Here is a 21,627-nt window from a genome sequence, read left to right as displayed (position 1 = left end):
TATGCCACTACAATTTGGGGGACAACTTGTTACAGTGGCATAATCTAGCTTAAGCTAATTTAGCACAGCTGCCAGCTGTGCCTTTTATAGATGAAGCATAGGGATGCACTACAAACTTTTATTTCAACTTGAGGCTGTTCCTGCATATCCGTTAGTGTGTCAGAAAGGAACACAGTCAGTCTCCATAATAATTTCTGCCTGGAATTCTGCTTCTCTGCCTACAGTGCCTGGCCTGTATGAAATGTTAAAATGTAAACAATTCTTTCACGCCCATCTGTCACATGGATGCACACATGAGTGTGTGTGCACACATTACAAACACACACACTTTTTCTCTCACCTACACATACACACTTACATCACAGAAAAAAGCTCAGTTGCAACTGAACAAGGAACAGAAATACTATCCTCCATGCTCATATTCCTAATAGTATGAAAACAAGAACAAAGATCACAAACCTCTCCCCCACACCCCCGCAATCAATCTCAAGGAAAAAGAAAGCAGAAAATATATGTTCTACTAGCCAAATAGTTTCTGAACAGATTGTTTTGACTCCAGTTTTCCATGAGGCAGGGTAGCTCTTTATTCTCTCCTTTCATTTGGTACAGATTGTTCCCACCAGGCGCTTGCGGTATCTCTCAGGGAGGCTGCATGCATACACAAGCACATGAACATCCCCAGCCTTGCGAGGTTGTGGAGCCACTGCCTACCACTAAATCCCGAGAGACTCTTGGGGATGGAGTCAGTTATGCAACTGAAATGCAAGGTAGGGGAACACAGAACTGATTCAGACAATTAGAAAGAGGGTTGCAATTTGCCACCCTTGGCCAAGGCACCTCCATATTGACCCACCAAAATAATAGAATCTTGAGGAACCTTTCTTGGGACAAGGGTATGAAGATTCTGGAGATGGCTCCTCTCTCTCACTTGGCTTCTTTGGCTTCTATTGGAAAGGTGAAGAATAAGAGTCCATGGCAGCTAACTTGATGCTGGCTCTCAGGAGCAGAAGCTCTAACTTCCACAAGGTCAGCCAAATGGCCAGAATCAGAAGGGTCCCTGTCTATTCACTGTGTCATACCCATGACACAAGGTCAGCCAAATGGCCAGAATCAGACGGGTCCCTGTCTATTCACTGTGTCATGCCCATGACTTTTTGTCCAGGGAAGAGCAACTGCTTTGGACAAGTCCTACCACCACTAAGAAGTCAGGTATCTTGGCTTTGGACAGGTATTCTTCTATCCTATATTGCTTTAAGACTTACCCTTTAAATGTTAAAAAAAAATTATTCATGTCTTTAGGGAATAAAACCCCTTCTATATCTATTTTCAGATATATCTGGATGTCTATACTTATAAAGGCTTATCTGCTATTCCAGCTGCTTAGCCCAACTCTTTTATAATTGTGGGTACTGCAATTACACCAGAAGCTTTCATGATATCAGGGAAAATTGTTCCACGCAGGCATCAGAAGGAGCACAGATCTGTCTGGATAAAATAACTACAAGAATCCTACAGACCCTATTCATGTCTTTCACTCCTCATAGGGCTGGCACAGCAAGATACAACGTCACCAAAGCTTCTGACTCTCAACTCAAGGCTTTGTGCATTTAATTTTTAGCAACTCTAATACCTGGATCAGTCAAAACTCATGTTTGCTTAATTTAATCCCAAGATAAGATGTGCACAACTCAAGTGTAATTTTACTATCTGACTATACATAAAAACTTCATGGTGTATGTGTGTGTGTTTTATTTAAAAATATTTACTGGGATAATTTTTTTTTTTTTTTTTTTTTTTTGGCGGTACGTGGGCCTCTCACTGTTGTGGCCTCTCCCGTCGCGGAGCACAGGCTCCGGACGCGCAGGCTCAGCGGCTATGGCTCACGGGCCCAGCCGCTCCGCGGCATGTGGGATCTTCCCGGACTGGAGCACAAACCCGTGTCCCCTGCATCGGCAGGTGGACTCTCAACCATTGCGCCACCAGGGAAGCCCTGGCATAAAATATTTAATGATAATTTTTCAATGTGTCCTTGCCAGTTTTCTGGAATGCTTTCTACTTTTATGCAGTGGTATTGGTTCTGTGAATGATTTTCTAAAGGTACATCACTTATCCCAGAAAATCAGGGCAGATTCAAGAAATTAAGTTTTTATTAGGTCTTCAGCTATGGATTCATTTTTCTCCATGTTCTTCAAGGCCAAAGAGACCACTGAGCTTAGAGGTTCGCTCTCTAAATATTGGGATTTCTATTTTGCAAATCATTAATAGACACTGACATTATATATCCCTTACAGAGAGCAATTTAAAATGAATACAGGTAGTTGAAATAGCTTTATCTGATTTAAGGTGGGGGGAGATTAAACTCCCAACTGAAGAGATGGAAAACAACCTGTATGCTGGAACACCCCTTTTTCATCAAACACAGTGATACATTATTGATTTGTGTCACACTGTTATCTACCACATGGCCTACTGATATTAAGTCAACTAAAGCACCCCATAAATATATCATGAATGCAATGAAATTGGTTTTAAAAAGTTATATAAACTATAAAAAAGTTTTAAAAGTTTAAAACATGATAAAAGTTTTAAAATCTTCTAATAGTTCAATTTGTAGGTAGTAGGTAACTTCTAATTTTAAAGAATTCTTTGGGCCTCAGTAATTATTGTTATAAAATCTTAATTGGATCTCTCCAGACTTTAAGAACATAGTAGGAAATGGCAGAACTATGTGTCATGTAAACACATGACTACTTCTAAATGGGTGTCTAGGCAACTCTAACTCTTGTACAATATAAATGTAATTTAATTACCTGACTAGCTTTGAGCATATAACAATTTTTATTAATGATGGTCTTGACTAATATGTTTGCTCAAATACTCACTGATTTCAGGTATAACAGGATTATTTCCCTTAAGAACAGAGTTGAATAAGAGATAAAAGTGACTTAAAATTTCCTCTTAAATGAAATCAAACAGAAGAGAATCAAAATCTAAACCTAAGATTTGAAACACCTGAAAGAAAGAAAGAAAGAAGGAAAAAGAAAGAAAAATCACTTTCATTCTACCATCTGGAGATCGAGTAACATTTTGTTGGCATATATGTAATCTCTCATTCTTTTATTAGGAAGATGTGTACATGTATCTAAGCCAAGTATACTACCTTTTTAATATAATCTTTAAATAAAATTGCAATCTGCTTTTTCACTTGACAATGCATTTTGAACCTCTTTCCATGCCAACAGATGTCCTTCTCAAACATTCTACTTGGCTGAATAACATTCCCACTGCTATTATTTTAAAAAGCACCTTCTTTTATCAGTTTAGGCTTCCACAATCATAGGTTAAAAATAATAAATCCAGTTCTCTGGAGGCTTTCATTCTAAATAAAGAATTTTGCCAGAATGTGCATCCTGGTAAACGTACTTCTGGGTTGATATTTCTCATATTATTTTACATTCTGGATTAAGATGCATCTCATATGGCTTTGATTTATATTCTCAGCAGACTTCAAAAAGGAAATTCCAAGTGGAAGTTTATTCATACACCAGAACTATGTTTAAATGATGCTACAGGGATATCTTAAACTAACACAAGTCAGGAAGTTCAAAGTTGAGGTTAGATCTTGGACCATGTTCCCACCTCTTCCTTCTTGGTATTTTGAAAGTGGAGATTTTATGTAACAGCTGTTCTGCTTGTCTTTGACCTCCTATATATGTATTTAGATAATTTCCAAGATGAATTTCAAAACTTTATGTAATTAGCATTTTCTAAAGGGTGTTGCTGCAGTTTCAAGGTTACACTTAAAAAAACCAAAACAAAACAAATAAACTAGACCAAATAAAGAAAAACTCCCCAACTTGTTTTAATGACTAGATGAATATTTGGAGTCTACAAGACTCCTAAAACCTTTTAAATAATCAAGAGCAAAATGTGACCCAAATTCGAAAACTAGCAAATTCACCAAGAGTGAATCTCTTTAGAACAAAACAATTTTATTTTTGTGCGGGGTTAATGTTTTGCCTTAAAGGAGAGTTCAAAATGAAGATACGTTCTGGTTTCCTTTTGCTCTTAACTAATGGCATACCTATTACTTAAATAAAACAAGTTTCTTCTCTTGTTGAATGCGCATACTTAGTTTTATGAATTAACTTTTTAAAAAGAGCCTGTCAATTTGTTTAGAAAACGTTCCTTTATCTGAAGGCATACCAGACTAACTGGATGTAAGAGGTAACATGGCTTACAGTGGTTAGAAGCACTGACTCCACCCCTCATTACCTCATGACCTTGGATAGATTAATTTCAGCATGCCTACAGGAGGGCAGGGGCCAAATACCCACCCTTCACAAAGGTTCTCCTTACAAGAAGAATCCAACAGGCAATTCATTTTTTCATTCTATAGAAGATTTCATTAGACTCTTTCTGTTAAATAATGTTGTATCACAAGAAGCCATGCTTTGCACCATACAATGCTGTTCAACAAGATGTAATGAGAATCATAAATGAAATGTGACACTTTGAAAATGGTAGTAAGAGCCTCCACCAGCTGCTACTTTCAGGATATGAACACCAGATTGGGGAAGACAATAGTTGTGATTATAGTTTATGATGTGCTTACCGTTTAATAAGTAAAATATTAGCAATCATGTGCTTGGTATGTGAAGATCTCAAGGGCAAAGATATGTTTAAACATACCAAACACATCAGAGGCCTGGGAAAGAAATCTGTATCAGACATGTAGCCTTCATTAAGGGAAATGCTGTCAGAAGATTATTTTTCCACGTTAAAAAAAAAAAAAGAACAAATAAGTAAACCTTGAGCAAGGGATATGGGCTTCCTGTGGGTTGAGGATGGGGAGAAGTTGAGAGTTAATGTGGAGCCCAAGGTCATTGGCCTCAAGAGAGCACGAGTTTCCCAGATAGGCTTCCTCTCAAGGTCATTCCCGCTATTCAAAACATCCCAGGTGTGTTTTCAGGGATCTGCTTTGTGAGGAGGCAACTAGGAAACTATTGAATAGTTCAAATACCATTCAGATACTTCAACCATTTACATCTAAAAGCAAAGAAATATTTTGCTCTTATGCTTAAAATGATTATAATGAACGCTTCATGACTGCTCACATTACATCCAATGGTGAAGAGAGAATTTAGAAAGCAGTCCTCTTTGAACCTTTTGTTTTTCCAAAACGAGGACCGGTGAGTACATATTCTCACACACACACACACACACACACACACACACACACACACACACACACACACACACACTCACACATTTTAATTGAGATAAAGTCTGTCTTGCTTAGGCTAATGTATAAACTAAAGGTCCTTAACCCAGGGTTTTTAGAAAGAGCTTAGGCCTGGGAACTTCTTTGTATGCAAATATTATATAGGCACTTTATTTGCTGAGGCTACATAGCTTTCATCAAATTCTTCTTCACTTATTTTACCACTAAAGTACTCCCATTTAGCCCAAGAAAGCAAAAACTTTATGCACCTTTGGAGGCTTAAAAAAGGGCCAGCTTTTTCCTGCTTTGTTCCCTGTAGACGATCAATTTTTGATTTTGGAACTTGGTGAGATAAATAATTTCTTTCTCTCTGTCTCACACACACACACACACACACACACACACACATATAGGTGCACATATATTCTGTAAACATATCACAGGTAAAACTGCAAGCATCCTTAAATAAATATGTGGATTTTTATATCCTCTTAAATTATAATATTGCAGGTACACATTACCAGATTGGAAAACAGGCTGTATCTTTGCATGTCCAGTTCTTAGCCCAGAGCTTTGCAAATGAATGTTGACTAAAAGAGTGAAGGGCTATATTAAGAGGAAAATATTCAATATTTATAGTTTTAAATATTTACAGGCCAATAAACACCTAAAACATTTTTCAGATACATGAGTTCCCTCTGAAGTCACAGGGCTATTGTAAATATGGGAACATGTATTGTGAATGTACTTTGCAAACAGTAAAACCCTGTAAAAAATAAGGTTTTATATCCTTGGGCAGCACTGTCTTTGTAGATCTCAATGTTGCCTATGTTTTCTGAAGGACAGGGAAGGACAGGGCATTTGACACAGTCCCAGCACGGACTGGGAGAGTCATTCCTACGGGCCCGATCCCTTTCCCTTCCCTCTGCATGGAATCCTTTGGAATTCCTAGTCCAGAGATTACTGCAAGATTTAGTCTTGGAAGAATAACAGCGTGAAAAGCTTTTCCTGTTTTTTCACAAAGGAATCACTCTCCCTTTTTAAGATCAACAAACCAGATTGGGATATATTCGTTCATACTTGAAAATAACCAGACATGAGCATAGAAAAAGAATATCATAAGACTTTCAAATGTTTTGACCACAGTCTTTAGAAATAAATATACTACTAATAGTTGTGAGCATGTACATACACACTCATACTCAGAGACTGAAACAAAGTTTCACAAAACAATAATAACTCTTTATATATATGCAATGCCATCTGACATATTCTGCTCTGTTCTCTTCTATTAAAAATTGCTGGGTATACCCATTAGCTGACTTCATTACCCTCAGTTTAAAGAACACTGCCTCAGATGACACTCTGTTATATGAGAAGCATCTGGTTAAATCAGTGAATAAACTGAGTCCAGTTCCAAGAGTCTGACAACTGGTCTTCCTAGACTCCTTCCTCTCCTGAATTCCTCATATTCTCACAAACTCAACCCCAAGACCTGCTTAGTTTCCCTCTTAAATGTATTTCTCCGACTTCTATTGGCCCACCTCCATTCTCTCTGCCTTAATTTAGAGCATCCTCATGTCCTGACTATTGCAACAGACTCCTAACAGGTGCTCCTGCTTCAGTTCTTGCCTTCCTGACCTCTCTAAGACACAGGTATGATCATTCTCCTTAGGATTCCTTCATGCCTCCCTGACACCCAAAGAACAAAGTACCAGCCCATTACCCTGGCCCACAGTGCCCTCCCTCACCTGGCCTCTGCCTACTTCCAGGGGCTCACGGCCCAATTTGGGCCCAGGTACTGGAATGGCAGGGAGTTTGTCAGTCCCATGGTGCTGTTTCACGTTCCACGCTTGCCCTTGGGTTGTTTCTTCTCCTTTGTCTCTCCCATTCTTCCTATTTCTTTTTCTCCTGACTTATTCATTTGTCTTCTATCAAGATTCAGCTAAGACATCACTTCCTGAATCCCAGGTTAGCTTGTCTCTCTCTGGACTTTGGTACATTATAGTCCTTACGAGGTTAGACTGAAATGTTCTTGTCATACGTCTGTCTCCCCATTAGGCTACAAGCATTTCAAGGGCAGAGGCTGCCTGATGCACTTTTTGCACCTCTAGTGCCTGGCAGCGCACTTGAACCCAGTGCGTGTTCAATGCAAGCCTCCTTAAATAAATGCGCTGAATGTGGAGGAGCTGAGAAGCTCCACTTCTGTTCCAGGTGTCCCTTGAGTACCCATCTTTCACCAGCATTGCTCTGCATTCAACCCAAATCAGGATGGACCGCTGCTCCTTTTATTTATTCCCAGCAAAGGACCTGCACATACTGCGGGTCAAAGGTCTTTGGCGAAGGTACCTCTGGCCCTGAAAAAGCTCTCCTGCTCTCTTTCTTTCTTCCTGGTTTGACTGGAGGGGGCTGAGGGGCACATGCTGGGTTTTCATACCTTCCCGTTCTATTTCATTTAAGTCTGCTGCTACTGTTGCTGGAGCTGAGGATGGGCTAAGTGCCAGCCCCAGTCTTAATCAATAACAAATCAATGACATGAAATCTCATGAAGCTTAGAGGTCTTCCAGATGTGGATTTGGAAGAGTAATGGGAAGTCAGATTTGGTCCAGAGTCATTGCCAATCTAGACGACTCTGGGAGAAGGAGGGTAGTTCTGGAGATGTGCAAAAAGGGTTAGGTGCCCTCAGGAGCAGATCTGAGGCGAGTTCAGTCTGGACCCCCTGAGATCTCCCTGCATATGCCTTGGAGGACACCCAGCTCCCCGAGGCTGTCCCATTCACTCCTCCAAGGGAATCATCCCGTCAGTCCACAGTGGCACCCCTGGGGAAGTGGGTATGCTTTCAGTCAGAGCAGAATAATGCCTCTCTACACACTAGAGTAGAGAAATGGAGTACAGCAATCCCCTCTCTTTAAATGTAACTACACCCAGCCACGACTATTCTGGTTCTCAGGAGCAGAGGGAAAATGTGTGATATACTGAGGTGACCTTCTTTTGGGCACTAGATTTAGTTGGGTCTGCCTAGAAGACCCTCCCCTTTATTCTTAGTTAGACCTTCTCTTTCCTGGAAAAGGTAGCTCGTTGGACACCTACTCCAGGAAGCCTTCCCTAAACCCTTCTAACACTTACGGTCTCTATCCTTCCATGATCCCTGGCTATCTTGAATTGTTATTTGACCTATTATTATGGTCATCTCTTAGTAGACTTAAAGTCTGAGCACAGTGAACTTGTAAACAGTAGAGACTCAGTACAATTTGTGGTGGTTGTAGCTGTTATGGCTACCATCAATAACTAACAGAAAGACAAGCTCATACATGGGTATGGCTGGTGACTGATTATGATGGTGAGGATTACTGGCCCTTGCTCATCTCTAGACACAGGAAAGTAACCTGGGGAAAAGGATGAAATCCTTTAATGGATAAAGCAAAGGACGGAACAGATATGGGAAGGAAGACAGCAAGTTGAGATCAACCCCCCCCCACCAGAGTGTAGCAGTGAAGAGCAGCATAGAGCATGGGATTACTGTAGGGGTCCCTGAACAAACCTCATTCCATCTCAAAGTCTCCGTTTCCTCATCCAGAAAATGTGCATAATGTTATGGATATAATTCAGATCAGCTGGAAGGATGTGAGAGAAACTCCAGAACAAGGAAGGGTATTTTGTGTACCGCTGCAATTCTGGCCCCTGGCACAAGGCTTTGGACTTCACTTTGTGTTTACAAATGTTGGACAAAACGAATTACGTAAATTGACAAAGAGCAGGCACTTAAAAGTTGGAGCTTTTATTAACAACTGAAATGAGTACTTTTCACATTTCCCCACTGACGTACTCAAATGGCAGAAGACAATAAACAGATGTCCTCCATGAATTTATTTCACATTTCTACCTATATAGAGGACGAATAAAACATGCCCTCCCTTATTTTACTACAAAAAGCTTTCCCTCAAATTTTAAGAAAACCGATGCTCTGAGATGTACCATCGTGGACATTCTGGGGGGATGAAGGGACTCAAATGTAAATTTAAAAGAGAAATTTCACTTCTAGAGAGATGATTTATCATTAGATTTATCTTATTTTTTAATAACAGCTTCCCTGAACACTAGAAAATGTGGGGTTTGGGCAAATGCCAACTCCATTCGAGACAGGATGACACCACTGGACCCAGGGGTTTGACTAGAACGAACTGAGAGACACACAGGCAATGGACAGCTGACGGTTGGTTGAGCTTAGATCACAGGATGGAGGTAGAATCTCTGCTCAGCAACATAAGATGCTGGCTTGGAAACAAAGACCTTCTTAAATGTATTTCTATAAAATAGCAGAAGATCTCATGTTCTGAAGGCAAGTTGTGCATTTTATTAAGGAACGCAGCCAACATCCTTCAAAGATAGCTTCAGAGATAGAACCCAAATTTGATCACGTGCTCTGCTGCTTAATATCCTTCAGGACTCTTAAATCCTTCCAAAGTAAAATGCAAACTTCCAAGGACAGCATACGATTCTTGAGCTCAGCGTGAGTCCCCGGCGTGTCCTTCTGCATCTCAACTGGGCACGTGCCCTGGATGCCAGCAGTACTAACTCCCAGCTCCTTAAAACTGCAGCTTCCCGCCACTCCTGTCCTCTGTTCCCTGCAGGTGCTTTTCCTAAATCTAGAATGACTTTCTCCCACTTGATTTGACTCGCTAATCCTTGTTCTTCCTTCCCCCTCTATTTCTTTAATTCTCAGCTCTAGTTTTACCTTCTCTGCCAAGGCCTTCCTGACCACCCGCTTCCTGCCACACAGGTAAGGTAAGGTTCTCCCCATCTCTCCTTGGCACCCTCTGTGTACCTCTGGCCCAGCACTTACCCTGGCACTGGAATTTTTGGTTTATTCTGCTTTTCTGTTTCCCTCCACAGGCACGGCCTTTGCATATCCTGTGCCAGCAAAGTGCCCGGCACCCCAAAGGGGCTTGATTAATGTTTGCGGTACAAACTGAGGAAGCTTCCAGCACAGAGGCTCAAGAAATTTACAGCGAGGAGTAAATGACAGTCCTTTCTCATGCTTCCGGCCATGGACAGAGAGGAAGAACCTCACTGCTCCCGGGTGACCTGTGAAGCATCAGCAAAAATTCCAAACCTCCACACTTCCTTTCCCCACTGTTTTCATTCACATTAAAAAAGGAACACCATGGATTTGCATCACAGCCTCAAAGTACAGCGAAAGGGAGACAGGATTGCATTTGGAACAGAAAGAACCACATGCTTTCTTATGACTCAAACCCCTAAACAGAACAAAATTTAAGGGGGAGTATGTCCCACTTACTCACATTATCAACAGTCCTTTAGTAGCAAACAGAACTCTCTACTCATGAAGGAAGAGCACAAGAGTTACGATTCCAGTGGTTAATCTTTTGCTTGAAACTTCCAAATCTTTTATTTGTCCTTAAAGAACATAAGTACAGTTTAAAAACATTCCACAGTTGACAACAAGTAGCAAAGATGATGTTTCTAAAAGACTTCCTCATTCTTGGTACAAAAAGTACCCTCATATATCCTGTAGGTACTAACAGATTCATGTTCATAACTGCTTTAAGCTCTACGCTGCTCCTCTCTGTCAAGTGTGGTTTCTAGTTAGAGTCTAAACAGTATATTGTTAATTACATATTCCATAATGTCACTTATTTTATAACACAATAATGGTATTAGCAAATTTGAAGTTAATAGTCCCCAAACAGCAAAGAAAGCAAAAACAAAAACAAATCCATACCCCTTAGGTTTACCGAATTCGAGGTTTTAAAATTCTCTTTGGCATAATGGTTTCTATTAGCAAAACCCAGACAGCGCTAAATTACCAAAAAATTCTGCCAGAAACATCCTATGAAACTCTGCTCCAAGGATTTACACTCACTCATTTTAGGCTTCATATTGATACCTCTTTGTTTCCAATCATGCTGTGAAAATAGAAGGGAAACAATTCACAGCAGTGCTTGGAGATGCTCATCTGGGAAAGTGGGGGAGTATCCCTAATGCTGATGTCATTGTCATTTCTGAAATTCCAGCCCTGGTCACTCTGCCATCTGGGTTACTTTTCTATCTGGAATTCTCTCTCCCAGCCTTCCCTCACTACCCACTCACCTGACCCCTGCGGGAATCATGAATCACTTCCTGTCCTTTAAACTTGTGGCTGAACTTCCCCTTCTGTAACAGCCTCAAACTGGGGGGGGTGGGTGGAGGCTGGGAAGGACTGCAATGAGAAGGACTGGGAGGGAGAGGGCTGCCTGGAAGGCAGGCAGAGGGCAGAGGAGTCCCTCTCCTTCCATATTAGAGTGAGTTGCTGAGCACTGCCGACTGTTTTTTTTAGGAGATAAACGATCGTTATCACAGTAATGATCTGAGTTGTGCATTTTTTACTGCTTGATTTACCTCCAAAATCCTGATTCCATTCTTCACCGTTCTACTGCTTACGCACAACTTCAGAAAGGATGGAGGGTAAAAGAAATAAAAAGCAAATTCATCAACCTCACATCTATGAAAAGTCTGATGGGGCAAATCTGAGACCTGCTTAAAAATAAGTGGTTGTACAGGCATCTATTCTATTGAGACCCCCCTCCTTATTTGTCATTAATATTAATAAGTTGGACGTAGTATATGAATCAGCTTTCTAGGTCAGTTTTGTATTAAAAGGATATTTTTACTATGATAAAGTTTTTTTTAATTAAGAATTTAAAAATAATATTACAGCAGAGATAAGCTAAGTATTTAACAAACACATGGGAAGGCATGTGGGTGCACCTGCCATGTGATCTACCTCCCCCTGTCCTTCTCCATCCACCAGTGGATGTGCCAGTGCCCAGGAGACCTTGGAAGCTTCATGTTGAGTGAGGAGAGCCTCAGTTGGCCTATGTCTGGTGCAGAGTGTCCTCAATGTGAATAGGAAACATAATTTTAGTTGGTTGAGACTGTAACACTTTGAGGACAGGAACCTCTGCCTTATTTGACATTGAATCCCCCATGATTGGAAAAGAGTATCCCCTTATGCCTGGAAAAGAGCATCCCCTTATGCCTGGAAAAGAGCAGGTATCTGGCCAGTGTTTATGGAATAATGAATGTTGAATGAGTCATAAGAGTATACACATGAAAAATCAAAATGCACACAAAAAGTTAATTCTGAGAAAAGCTTCTGGGGATGCTTTGCTCCTACACACACATAATCAACTTCACTCTAAATATCACTCAAAAACTCTTTTGTCGGGCTTCCCTGGTGGCGCAGCAGTTGAGAGTCCGCCTGCAGATGCAGGAGACACGGGTTCGTGCCCCGGTCTGGGAAGATCCCAGGTGCCGCGGAGCGGCTGAGCCCGTGAGCCATGGCCGCTGAGCCTGCGCGTCCGGAGCCTGTGCTCCGCAACGGGAGAGGCCACCACAGTGAGAGGCCCGTGTACCGCAAAACAAAAACAAAAACAAAAACCTCTTTTGCCTTTTATGTCCATTTTTGTTTTCATGGAAAGCATCTAACTTTCAATACGCACCACAAACTAAGATAGTGAAACAGTTTCTTTTGAAAAGGATTCAATTCTGTCCCTTCTCCTCAACCTACCCCCCTCACCCCGAAAATAAACCCAATCTCAGTTGACTGAACAGATTTATTTCACTGCTCATCAGTTTTAGAGAATCAAAGGCATTTAAAAAGCAGTCTGGGGTTATCCAGACTTTAATGAAGGGATGCTGACTGTGGGAAGGTTTCCTGGCTCCATGTTCTCTCCATAAAGAAATTTCTTGCCCCCCTCAGACTAGTCCATGAGTCCGTGAAAGTGACACACGGTAAAATCCTTTGCGTTAATAACAAAACCCATAAATCCCTTACATATTTGTATTTATTTTCAGGCTAAACTTGATTTCTAGGTTCAAGACTATGAAGCGACATTTGGTGTTTCCTTTTTAGACTAATTGTGACTAGATGCCAGGACAGATGCTTAGGTCCTGTCCAGGAGATGCCAATGATTCCACACCTTGTATTTATGTTTCTTTTTTGTCATTCAAAAATGTTCCATCTCCTTTCTTTTTATTGTTTAAAAATTAACATCAGAAATAGCTTGATGCCTCATAGAAATCATAAGGAAGAGTTACAAATCAAGATTTTAAAAATTTCTTAGTATATTCACAAGAGGTGATAGCAGGTACATTTATAATTTGGTTGGAATCTCTGAAGTAGCTTTGACTTTTAACACTAATATTTAATGGCTAGATATAACTGATTTTTAGTTATAAAAAAAGAAGCAAGGGAGGAGGGAGGGAGAAAAGAAGGAAGGGAGGAAGACAGAAAGGAAGGAACTCCAGCTATAAGCCATCGTTTCAAATTACCCAAACAAACACAGTCCTCTGGCTGGCACCTGGATGGCCAGTCTAGCACTAGTACTCCAGGACACTGGTATCTGATTACCTGGCTGCTGTATACAAGCCTCCTTCTAACAAGGATAGAACCTGTTGTTTGTCTTTCCTACTGTATATTGGTGCCCTTATTATGGATAGTGCCCAGTTCTTAGCTATTTCTCAAGTCAGAAATGCTGACACCGTTCTCAATTTTATCTTTCTAAGTACAATTTTTTTGCTTGGCTCAATTCCTCTCCCATCTGTAGAATGGTTCTCTGCACCCTTTGCTCCCTGTTTTTGTCCTGTCTTCGGTATTCTGGATTTTGAGCAGGAGTTCAATGACGGTCATTGACTAAAATGACCACCTTAAGGCTCACCTCTTTTTCAACTTCAACCCACTGTAAATCACTTTAAATACTACTGCAAAAATGATGATGCCAAATCTAACTCTAGATTTATGTTATTTTAAAATTTAGCTTCCCAACCCCCTCTGGGATAAAACAAGCTTTTCACTGTACTAGGTACCCTGCGATCACCCAGTAAGTTCACATTTCATCTATGAGTAAATATTTGGCTAAAGTTCATTGTGGCTAAGGGATGGCTGTTTGGGCTTCAATTTGCCCTGAACTTGTTTTATTTAACAAATATTTTAAAGATTTACTGAGATAGGCACGAGAGCAAAACCCTAAATGTTTTTAAGCCTGTGGCTCTTAGCATCACCACCATAAGAGACCAAAAATAGAGGATGCAGTTGCAATATTGCACTCATTTCTCAATGTGCTCAATATAAATAGCATACTCTTCTAAAAAAATCCAAGAATTCAAAACAAACAAACAAACACAGTGTTACTCCAATGTATTATTATACTCAAAAAGACTTTGGAATTTTGCAATTTACAAGGTATATTTATTTCAATAACTTATGACATAAATAGTTACTAAAATGAAGCCATGTTAAAAAAAAAACTATATACATGATTTTCAACTTTTTAAGTGTACTTTTCTTTGGGAAGCTTTGATGATTGGCTCACCACTGATTATTAGATAGTAAGCTAAGTAATTCTGAAGGTCTTGAATTTAATTTGAAAAAACTGTTTGCTTAGTCATAGTCCAGCTATTGTTGTTTCCAGGGGGTTTATAAAAATTGCCTTTTAAATTTTTTTTTGGAAAAAAAGTATATATTCAGGAAATTAGGAAAAAAGAGAGAGAGAGAGAGAGCGAGTCTATAGAAATCAAAGACTTTCATGGAACAAGTTTTTGCTCCAGAGTCAAGAGATGCCAAATAAAATGATCAAGGTGACCAGCTAGCTGTGTGACCTTGGGCACAACACTTTAACCTCCCTGATCCAATCTTCTCACCAATAAAATGAGGTCTTTTTTAGCACTCTAAAATGCTATGATTTGTAAGATGAAATATTATGCTGATAATATCTGAAATCAATGCCTCTTTGGAACAATGTCACAGGACTACAGAGAAGATAAACCGTACCTATGTCTGGCTACATGATTGTAGACCATAGCCACACCCATGATAACTGAATCCAAGAAAGCCCATATTAACGTTGTAGGAAAGTTAAGGTCCGTCTAACACTTTGTTGCTAGGAAAGCATTGTTGACGAGCTCTAATACAAATGGTCTGTATGATTTCATACTGTGGTCTCTGACATAGCAAGTGAAGCATCCTGAGAAACCACAGCCTCAGCTGCTGCGTCTTTGTACAGGACATTAACCCCAACTGGTTCCTTTTTTTTCAATTTTATTCTTAAATGTACCATTTCTGATCTCTCTACATTTTGTAATCCAATTCTAATAAAGACAAAGAGACAGGATTCTGACTGCAGGGAGGTGAATAAAAGTGCATCTTTAAAGACAGTCAGGGCTTCCCTGGTGGCGCAGTGGTTAAGAGTCCGCCTGCCGATGCAGGGGACACGGGTTCGTGCCCCGGTCTGGGAAGATCCCACATGCCGCGGAGCGGCTGGGCCCGTGAGCCATGGCTGCTGAGCCTGCGCGTCCGGAGCCTGTGCTCCGCAATGGGAGAGGCCACAACAGTGAGAGGCCCATGTACCGCAAAAAAAAAAAAAAAAAAAAAAAAAAGACAGTCAGTTATTTTTATTTTAAAGACAGACAGTTATTAAAATGTCTGGATAAATGCTGCACTCAGCCTGCAAATCAGCCAGGCAGTCTGGCCCTTGGTGCATATGGCCCTCAACTGCTTTCTCTGAAATGGAGTCACAGGAATCTGTGAACTGGAGTCTCTCTACTTTTCAGCAGTTTCCCCCGCACCTGACACTGTGTCAGGCACATAGTGCTATGGTGAAACTTGTTTTGGCAACTTACTAGATAGTTATTATTGGAAAGGCCAAAAAAGAAAAAAAAAACTTAGAGCCTGTGAAGGCTTTAGGCATTTTGTAGTTTGACTTGAGATAAACACTTGCCATAACTGGAGTATTTACTAAACAAGGAATAAGCTACTTAGAGGCTAAGACAGTATATTGGTAACTTTGCTTCCATTATTCCTTAATTTGTTCATTATAATCATGCACACTTGGGCTTCCCTGGTGGCGCAGTGGTTAGGAATCCGCCTGCCAATGCAGGGGACATGGGTTCAAGCCCTGGTCCACAAGGATCCCACGTGCCGCAGAGCAACTAAGCCTATGCGCCACAACTACTGAGCCTGCGCTCTAGAGCCCATGCTCCGCAACAGGAGAAACCACTGCAATGAGAAGCCCGCGCACCGCAACGAAGACCCAATTCAGCCAATAAATAAACAAACAAACAAATAAATAAATAAATGAGAACTAATTATATTAAAAAAATCATGCACACTTGTTATTGGAATTTATTTTCTTTGAAATAAGTATTGTCACTAGGGTGCTGCAGTTTTCAAAATGCATATTCATGAATGTTCTCCCTGATATAAATTGTATGAGGAAGGTTTAGAGGGCCCACAACTTCCATTCGATTCTTGTTTTAATTCTCTCTTATACCGCTCAAATATTCTGCTAGAAGGTGTCTGCATTATTATTGTTGAGATTGTGTGCCAGGCATTGATGCTAAATGCATTATGCTCGCACATACAATAGCTCATTTAATCCTCACAACAACCTCTAAAGTGGTATGATCATCCCCATCTTACGCAGGAAGAAACTAATGCTCAGAGAGGTTAAATAAGGTGTCAAGGCCACACAGAGGGGATGCTATAAGGCAAACCACAGGTTCTGCTCCAATTCTAGTCCTCATTCATAACTAAATGGGAATAAGTGATACAAACAGCAAAGTTCTTCCAAATCCTTTTGGAAGAAGGTAGGGTTTAAATTATAAATAAAAAAAGCAACCAAAAGAAAGAAAAATATTTACTCACATAATTTCCCCATTTATTTATTCATACCTTCATCAGCCGTTAAATACATATGTTACCGTTGCAACAGAGAATCTCAGGAGCAGAAAAAGAGGTGGCAGCACTTAAACTGATGAAAGTGCGGGTTGTCAGGGATAAGGAGAAAAGTTGATGGACCACACAATATTTTTCTAAAGGTCTTGACTCCCTGCGGAAAGTTCTAGGTGGAAACACTAGGGTTACTGGCAGAGTGAAGTCTCTAGGAGCTTAGGAAAAGGTGAGGCGCAGAAAAAATGAGGGCATCATAATGACAGTATTTTTACAGGACATACACCCAGAGAAAGCACAGAAGCAGGTTTTTCAGGTATGATCTCACACCATCCTGACTCTCTGAGACAGACATCGCCATCACCACTTTGGGGATGAGCAATAGGAAAGCATGCACCTGGCCAGTGACAGTGTCGAGATTCAAATCCAGATCCCTCTGAGCCTGAAGCCTTGCACCTTTTCAGGGTGCCAGGCTGCTTTAAGTGGTCCTGCTGCAGTGTTCTTGCCAGGTAAGAACTTGTAGCAGGCAAACAAGGAAACCAAAAAGAAGACCCTAACTTGGTGGGCAGGACAGAGAAAGTACACAGAGCTGTAAAATAAATGAGGTTAATCTGACGATCTGTACTATTAATTAAATTTAGCTACCTACCAGCTAAGTGCTCTGTGGCTCCATGGTAATTATCAAGCCAGTCAGAATTTCTAATAGCGCTGATAACTAAGTATGATAGGATTATGCTTTTTTCCCTCTCAGGGCTGAAGCAAAAAAGTTCCTTTAAAGCCAAGGTTTTCATGTTGTTTGTTTTTTTTTTTTCAATTAGTTAACTAGTCCAGAATTATCCCAGAGACCTCAAGGATTGTTAGAGCTTATTTTCACTTATGTGGGGAAAAAGAAAGAAAGAATTCTTCCTGGGTGGAAGCAAGAGCACAGAAACACGCGCTTTCTGATCCTTCTTGCCTCAATCTGGACTGTTGTCAATAGACTCAACTCAGCAGAAAAGCGACAGGAGTAAGGCAATGCACACCGCCCATGCCCAATAACCTGATAAATATCAATCAATAAATTAAAATTTTATGATTTTGAACCATAAATATACTTCACTTTTAAAAACAGTTAAGATTGTCAAAAAACAATGTTAAGTATTACCTTAAAATTGTGTGTTAAATGGACTTTCGTAAATAAATCTTAATTTAAATATGGAAGGCTAGTTAATATTTCATTTTGGAAATATTCTGCTATGAAATCCAGTTTACTAAGGAGACTAACTTTTTCACTTTAAAAAAGTGTTTTGACTGAATCTTAACACACAAAACACCCCTGATTTATGTATCTTGTAAATGTAGATTCTCTTATGGTAAGAATACATAAAATAGGTTAAGAATACATAAAATAGGTTTGTTTTAGGTTCAAACGTGCTTAAACATCACGTTAAAGATATAATATAGAATGAAGCTACTTTACTATAAATTATAGTTCATATATTTGTTAGCAGAAAACTTTTCAAACCTATAATGCTTTGTTAGTTTGGGGCAGAATATAAGGTAAATTCAAAATACTTAAGAATTAAGATAGAAAGAAAGATGGTTCTCAACTCCCAGATATGGGCTTCTTTGGAGAAAGTGAAAAGGGATTTTTTTTTTAATGAGAAATGAATGATAAACTACTTTTTAAAAAGGATATTACATATGCTGTTAGTCATTTTAAAAAAATGACCATAGAGACTTTGATTCACATTTTTCTGGTAACATAGCCCCCCCTTGTAAAAACGTATACACACACCAATATGTTATGTGAACTGCAATCTTGTAGTGACTTCAAGGAAAAACTTGTTTTTATAGAAGAACTCATATTTTCCCATGCTTCCTCACTTCTTGTGCAAGAACTTTAATGAGATTCGAGTAAACTGTGTTTTATTTATTTTCCTTTGTTCTTCCCTTCTTACTGGAAGAGAACATTATCTGGATATAATCATGTTCAAGGAGAATAAATTATGAGTAAGGAGATGATTTAAATCAATGTCCAACAATTAAAATGACTAACCCTGCCACCACTTTGGGTACGGTAACTTAATTTTACTGGGACAACATACTTTATTCTAAGGCAAAAAATGAACCCACAGGAAGGAATGCTATTTCAGTAGGCTCCAAGTTCGTCTTTGCAGATTTAGCCTCTCTCTCGAACCCAGCTGACTAAACCTGAAGTTGTGTAGTGGTGGAAATACGATGTGAAAATCTTTGGCCTACTTCCTCAGAGTCCCTGGAGACTTTGTTTTTCTCTCAGCTTACTACCCGATAACTTGCCAAATCATTGTTCCTATTCACTAAACTATCAGCAAGCCTGTCTGGTGTTCCAGCCACCTGGAGCTGACAAATATTTTCCTAATATGAAGGATGCTATAGCAACTAGATTTGTGGCATGTATACAAACCAGGCATAATGGTGCTACAATTTAAGGTGAGAAACAGACACATAGCACCCGCATCAGTATTACCCCAAAGAGTGTCTTGAGAACTCCAAATTCATTATTTTTTAGGACTAAGTTCTTTGAACACAAGACTGCAAATTACCCCAGCCCTAAGAGAAGGAAGGCAGTAATTAAGACTGGAAAGATCTTACGTTTCAAATCTGCCCATTTCTTACAAACAATGCCCCTTGGACAAGTTAATTGTACCTCTCTAAACCTCAGTTTTTTCATCTGTAAAATGGAGATAATAGTCCTGCCTCAAAGGATGGCTGTGAGGATGAAATGAGATGATATCTATACTGTGGGTGGCAGATGAGAAGCACATAATAACTAATAGCTTCTGTCATTAGGCTAAGGAGAGGGGTGATGAATATTTATAGGGCACAAGGGAAATGGTCTCCAAAACAGGAGGCAGATGAATATATTAGAAATTTCTATTTGTGTTTATTTTTAAATATTTCATTTAAGTATTTTTAGATATTTTAAGAAATAAATTATTATGCCAGGATTCAATATCAGGATTTGATACAAGGTGCCCTCACTTATGCTGCAAGCCTGCTGGTGGTTTCTGAGGGGGGGGTCATAGAGTATTATGGGGGGACACTGGTCATTATAGGTACATGCACATTTTCAGTACTGCCATGTGTCATGATGTACTGCAGCACACATGTACCCAATTGAGAAAATATGTGGAATACATTGCTTACTTTTAACCAAACTAACCCTCACAAAATAGAGAAGTGACTTAAAAAGACTCTTGCAGAGAAAACATGAAGAGAAGATGACATTAATTGCCAGCACAAGTCATCAGCGAGAAGGTGACAATGCTGAAATTTCCCTCCTAGGGAAATTTCCCTACTATAGTACTAGGAGTATAGCAGTCACATCTACAAGGTAAGGACAATGAAAATATGTTCAGACCAGACAAGAAGTCAGCTGCAATGATTAAAATTGTCTGGAAGATTGTTTGAAATGAAGATGTATGTAATTGTTGATGAACTTTGGCCTTTATGACTTGAGATAGTTAGTGATAGTGGAACATGTATATAACTAACAAAATACAGGGAGCTCCCTGGCGGTCCAGTGGTTAGGACTCCGTGCTTTCACCGCCATGGCTCTCAGTTCAATTCCCGGTCGGGAAATGAAGATCCTGCAAGCCGAGCGGTGCCGCCAAAAAAAAAGAAAAACACCCAAAATACAGAAAATACAGATAGCTATATTGGAAATACTGCTCAAAATCTTGTTATTGATAGGCGTATACATTCAAAAGGCTGTGTGGCCACTGTGCTAGGGAATGTGAGTATAGAGCAGCATATTGATTTTATGCTTCCCAACCTTTTTTGCACAACATGGCCCATGCTGCATTTGTACCGCACGCTGGGATAAACGACCAGGCTGCTGGAGGCCCAAGGTTATCAGATGGGGCCTTTGGCTACCCCAGGCCCTGCTCAGCCAGCCCAAGGGCTGGGGGGATTAGTATCTTCAGCGGACCTAAACCCATTCAGAGCATACCCATGTCCCATGAGATGCACCTCAAAGCACATTGGTTGGAAACACAGTTTTACAGACAGATTTAGGCAGGGCTAATTATTGAAAAATACAACTATTTGGGTCTAACTGAATCAACTCTATAGAAGAGGGAAGAGAAAGTTTTTTTGTTTTCTTTTTTTGGTTTTTTTTTTTAATATGGACCTCTTAAGAATCAGCCCAACAGAATTCGTTTGTATCATGAGTGGGCTTATTGAGAGAAGTTAAATATTACGCTATCTCATTCTCTCCAATCTGATAAAGGAAAAAATTTTATATATTTAGAAATATTCTCTTTCCTCTCTGTCACTGAGCACATTCCTCTTCCATATGTTCAGCAATCAATACAGCACTACTCACAGAGTAAGTGCTCATACATGTCTGCCAAACAGACAAACAAGCCACGGTTAAGCTAAAAACACTGTTCATCAATCCTTATATTCACACCCAGTAAGGTTCTTTTCCTGTTCCTCTCAGCAGCTAGTCCAAAACTTTGCCACTGATTACCAGTTCCCAGCCCTCATCCCATGCTATTTACTCACTCTTGGCTGATTTTACCTCTTCCTTTGATGAGGTCATCAAGACCATCCTACAAAGCTGTCTTAACACCAAATATATGGACCTGAGTCATTTGGTGTCAACCCACGCTCCCCTCCCCCACGTTGTCTTTGACCTCTTCCTTATTAA

At 40.0% G+C, this 21,627-nt stretch overlaps 1 protein-coding gene across 5 annotated transcripts in view; it reads right to left on the bottom strand.

Moving 5' to 3' along the window:
• Positions 1-21,627, bottom strand: part of STARD13 (StAR related lipid transfer domain containing 13) — a gene marked incomplete at both ends in the record, with an annotated part of 396,567 nt that overhangs the window by 93,003 nt on the left and 281,937 nt on the right. The window contains one exon of one of the 5 annotated variants that reach the window (XM_079721598.1): positions 10,068-10,203. The exons of the other annotated variants lie outside the window; for them this stretch is intronic. Of the gene's footprint in view, positions 1-10,067; positions 10,204-21,627 lie in introns of those variants that run through there. 5 annotated transcript variants of the gene reach the window in all.

Source organism: Hyperoodon ampullatus (assembly GCF_949752795.1).
Source record: "Hyperoodon ampullatus genome assembly, chromosome: 16".
Classification (NCBI taxonomy): Eukaryota; Metazoa; Chordata; class Mammalia; order Artiodactyla; family Ziphiidae; genus Hyperoodon; species Hyperoodon ampullatus.
This window is presented reverse-complemented; position numbering and strand designations above follow the sequence as displayed.